This window comes from Nanorana parkeri, unplaced genomic scaffold, assembly GCF_000935625.1.
Source record: "Nanorana parkeri isolate BGI_ZX_2015 unplaced genomic scaffold, ASM93562v1 scaffold184, whole genome shotgun sequence".
NCBI lineage: Eukaryota > Metazoa > Chordata > Amphibia > Anura > Dicroglossidae > Nanorana > Nanorana parkeri.
In genome coordinates, this window is record NW_017306452.1 from 1,850,885 (window position 1) to 1,856,372 (window position 5,488).

The window sequence follows — 5,488 nt, forward strand, 5'->3', positions numbered from 1 at the left end:
ACCAGGCTGGTGAGACCCCACAGAACCCTGGTACCCTGGTGAGGACCCCTCAGAGCCCTGGTGAGACCCCACAGATCCCTGGTCTGTGGGGTCTCACCAGGGTGCTGAGGGGTCTAACCAGGCTGGTCGACCCCACAGAACCCTGGTGAGGCCCCCCAAGAGCCTTGGTGAGACCCCACAGATCCCTGGTCTGTGGGGTCTCACCAGGGCTCTGAGGGGGCCTCACCAGGGTAGCAGGGTTCTGTGGGGTCGACCAGCCTGGTTAGACCCCTTCAGGGCCCTGGTAAGACCCCACAGACCAGGGCTCTGTGGTTCTCACCAGGGCTCTGAGGGGGCCTCACCAGGGTAGCAGGGTTCTGTGGGGTCGACCAGCCTGGTTAGACCCCTTCAGGGCCCTGGTAAGACCCCACAGACCAGGGCTCTGTGGTTCTCACCAGGGCTCTGAGGGGGCCTCACCAGGGTAGCAGGGTTCTGTGGGGTCGACCAGCCTGGTTAGACCCCTCAGCACCCTGGTGAGACCCCACAGAACCCTGCTACCCTGGTGAGGCCCCCTCATGGCCCTGATGAGACCCCACAGAACCCTGCTACCCTGGTGATGCCCCCTCAACAAGGAAGGATTCATGCTAATGGTGCATGGGGGTGGTGTTACCTTCAGCGTCCTGCCCAGCTTACTGACATTACTGGTTGCAAGAAGCTGGGTGGGACACAGGGCAGAGCGTCCCAGGTTGTTAAGAGCTCTTCACAAACTGCTCTGACATGCCTCCTGAGGCTGCCTCATTATAGGACTTGTAGGCGGGATTCACTCTTGGGGTGTTGCGTGTGTGTTCCCTTTAGATTGGCTGTGTAACCCCGTGTATGCAACCCAAAACCAGGCACCCCACGGTCAGGGGCCAACGGCTCTGGCCTTGTGCAAAAACTCCCACACGTGTAGTGCTGCGCACAAAGGGCCTCATGGCTTCAACCGCCTCTGCGGTCTTCGGCGCTTCCTACCCCTTAGGGAGAAAGGCCACCATGAAGGGCACCTTATGTCGGGCATAGCCCCTTTGCACACCTACCCTCCTCCGGATGGTTACAGCCACGATACAGTCCAACATCACACTCCTGTAGAACCCCACCTTCTCAGAGGTTGGAGGGAGAAGAACCAGTCCACACAGATAGTCTTTTCTTGATTTTACTTGAAAGAATGAACATGGTATGAAGCATACATTTCAGCCACCCCCGAGTGGGATGACGGCACAGTTCTTGTTAGTTGCATGGTGATATAGATTAGAGAGAGAGAGGAATAGCCCAGGTGCAGCTCAGAGTCCACGACTTACTTTGGCCAAAGACCCACTGGCAAATATCGTCAGTCTTCTAGCACTTCACTATTCTCCGGAATCCCATCCTTGTCAGTCCTAGCTCGGTGGTTTCCCCCTCCAGGGCAAACTAGGGAATCTCAGTAGCTCTATATAGTCTAGGGTTGCCACCTTTTCTTCCGGTGAAACCCGAACACTCTAGCGATGCATGGAAATGTTTTTGGGAGAATGAGTTGTGGCATATTTATATGTACATAGCGTCACCCATTATCCTAGGTCTGGTCCTGTCATTCCCATGGACCAGCCTATGTTTTAGAATCAGTCTCCCTTCGGAGATGGTGCTCTCCTGTACTGCTCTCCACAACTGACTTCACTTCCCCTCTCGGACGTCCCCTATAAATCAACTCTCCTGGGACACAGAGTCTCCCCAGGTCAGAGCTGCATCTATCTCCAGGGCCCCATGGGGGCATCTAGTGGCCATTGGCCGTACTGCACCTACCTACAGACTGGCCTTGGATAACGACATTCTTACATTCAACATTTTATAACGCTTCAGTTTGTACTTCCTGTGCCCTTTGCTCTGTAGATGTTGTCTCCATTGTAACCTATGCAACTTGAAATGACTTCTGTACTTTACAAATATCTGCTAAACTGTAATGGATCCCATAGACGCCATCACATCAGTGTTTTATCCATCTTTATCGTACCGTTGCTGTGCCGCCGAGATTTATTGCGCCATGCTTTGAAGGTTTTCATATTTTCCAAGCCTCTGTGAGAGATTCTCATAACTCAATAATATGATTGGACTGTCGCAGACAGAAGCGTCCTGTCACCCGATAACTCCATCTTAACTGCCGCTGATTAATTGGATGGAACTGTTCCTAAGCTTGGATATCAAGTGATGAGAGAACTTGCCGCGAGTCCACAGTAGGAGGTCGTATTGTAAACTTTTCATTTCAAATTTCAGCTGAGTTTTTGGTAAATGTTCATGAGTTAAACTGGCAGCCTCCTCTATCACTTGAGGACTCTGCATGCTGGCTGTGCCCATTATGAGGGGCTCCCAACATTACTGTGCTGATTTCCCAGGTCTTCACACCTGCTGCTCCCATTACGAGGGGTTCCCATCATCCCCGCCCTGGGTTCCTGGGTCTGCATGCCCGTTGTGCCCACCCTGACTGTATTTAGGCGTTCCCTGAATACTCATCTCTTCAGGGAAGCCTATCCCTCCTCAACCTAACCACTGAACCATCACATTCTCAAACAATTCATCCCCACACAGCTACCTCCTCATGTATAATTCCCCGCTCCTCTTTCAGATCGTAAGCCCTCAGGGGCAGGGCCCTCCTTACCATCCTGTCTTGAATTGTATTGTAATTGTAATATCTTCCTTACATTGTAAAGCGCTGCGCAAACTGTTGGCGCTATATAAATACTATGCAATAATAATAAAGGGCGCCCACCATTCCTGTGCTTAGTTCCTGGGTCTGTACACCTGCTGTGCCCATTGTGAAGCATTCCCATCATCTCTGCGCTGCGTTCCCATGTCTGCACACCTGCTGTACCCGTTATGAGTGGTTCCCACCACCCCAGTGCTGAATTCTTGGGTCTGTACACCTGCTGTGCCCATTGTGAGTGGCTGCCACCATCCCTGTGCTGAGTTCCCGGGTCTGTACACCTGCTGTGCCCATTATGAGGGGCTCCCATCACCCCTGATGGATATTTTATACTATAAAGAACGTTTTTGGCAGGATCAACAGGTATTGTTTGTACTTGTCAAGAAACCAGGGAATGCAAAATATAAGTAGCATATTTGTTTATTACATTGTACATTACAGCTATTTATAAACCTCAGCTGGAAATTATGTCAGCTCTCACCGTTTAAGATGAACTCCAGGCAGATATAAAAGACACAAATGAATGCACCTCCATGATCATTATCGCCAGGACCATCCCTACCTTATATGCCACCCCAGGCCGTAGACCACGGGGGGCAGGGGGGGTTACAGTTAGATATGGTGGGACAGGCTGCTGTGTTGTGCTATCAGCGACTCTCTGTACGGCTTCCCGTCCAGGGATATGAGCTCATCACTGTGCTGCTTCTTATTTCACTAGTCCAGTCACAGGGTGGAGGTGGAGATAGGAAGGAGACTTTTACAGTAAATATAAAAAAACAGGTCTCATTCCCTGCCAGACAGAACTGGGTGCACTAAAATATAAATTATTTGGCAACATATATTTCTGTGTATTTAGTGGTTTGCCTGGCGTCCAGCTTTAGGCATCCAAGATATATGAGAAGCCAGGAGCTGACTCAAGCCACCAGCAATTTAATGCAATCCACTCGTATTGTCAATTAAAGAGTTCTGATACATTTATCTGACCTTCATTTTTTTAGTCCAATTTTCTGCATGTGACATAAAACCCCCTTTTTGCTGCGGAATGAGAAGACCCGCCAATGATTTCCTCCTGAATTTCCTAAACCCGATTTAACGCATTGCCATGTTCCGCCTGGTTATTGGTGGCAGAGCAGCTCTGAGCCTGTACAAGGCGATCAAACAGGGTGAAATGTCGGCTCACAGACCACAGCCATCAGCTCCGGGGATTTCATATCTAATAAACAATTATATTTTAAAAAAAAGGAAACAGACGGAAAAATGTCAACGAGATCGCGAAGCGCGGCTAAGGCTAAGATTTCACACCCCGTATCAAGCACTGGCGGCAATCGGCAGAAACGTTAATGATGAAATGTACCGACCCCTTGTCCTTCCCGGAGGAAGTGGACAAAAATATTCCCAAGCCCAGGTAGAAAGTGGAAACAATTGAGCGTTTTTATTAAATGTCAATTTATTAATTTATTGTGACAGTAAATGTGAATTTAAAAAGGGGGATGAGCTGTATCAGGCATTTGTGATCACAGGCACCAGGATTTACATGATCTGAGGTGGCATCTCAGTCCATAAAGCAGATGCTGACAAAGAAAGTTTGCATGTTCTCCCTCTGCTTGTGCGGGTTTCTTCCAGGCTCTTCAGTTCCCTCCCACGTAACAAAGACATGCCGATAGGTTAACTGGCTGATGTCTAAATTGGGGCGAGTATGTGTATATGTGCAGCGGTGTACCGTATATACTCGAGTATAAGCCGTCCCGAATATAAGCCGAGATACCTATGCTTCTTCCGCCCACGCCTCCTCCTTCTATGCACATCCTCCTCCTGGCGAGCCGCCCCAGCAAAGCTACGGGGACTGGACCCACCTCCTCCTTGCCGTCTCTTCCACATCTCCGCCTCGTAAGCCGCCCAACACAAGCTGGACCCGCCTCCTCCTTCTCCTGCTCGCCGCCTACGTGAGTTCATGAGGCAGGCGATGCTGCTCTATTTCGTGCAGCCTGGCTTGCCTTGCTGTTTTGGGGGGCGGCATTTTTGCCACCCTCCTGAAATCTGCCGCCCGAGGCAAACGCCTTGTTTGTCTAGATATGCCCCTGTATATGTGGCATGTGAGAACAGGACATCAGATTGATGTTTACAAGTTTCAGTTTCCTGCAGAATCAGCTGGTCCCCTGAGCACTGGCCCTGATATCCTGTTTTAGGGTGGCTTCTTTCCCTTGCAGGGTCCTATGGAACCAACTTTGTGTGTGCTAGTAAGCTGTGTGTGGCTCCTTTCCCTTGCAGAGTCCTATGGAGCCACCCTTGTGTGTTCTAGTAAGCTGTGTGTGGCTCCTTTCCCTTGCAGAGTCCTATGGAGTCACCCTTGTGTGTTCTAGTAAGCTGTGTGTGGCTCCTTTCCCATGCAGGGTCCTATGGAGCCACCCTTGCATGTGCTAGTAAGCAGTGTGTGGCTCCTTTCCCTGTCAGAATGATATGCAGCCACCCTTGTGTGTGCTAGTAAGCTGTGTGTGCCTCCTTTCCCTTGCAGGGTCCTATGGAACCACCCTTGTGTGTGTCTCCACAAACACACAAGCACAGCAAAGCAATCCACTCCCCTTCCGCTGCTCCCCTCTCTTTCCTCCTCCAAGCTAGTAGATGGACGGCTGCTGGAGCTTTCTCTGTCCCTTGGGATCTTGTACCTGACAGGAAGTTCAGGGGAGCCGAGCTGAAAGAGTTGGAGCTGTTTGGAAACATGATGACTGTAAGTGCTTGGGCGAATAAATACTTTGCTGGGCAATGTGTATTTATACTAAAGTACTACCATAGCACTAAAGA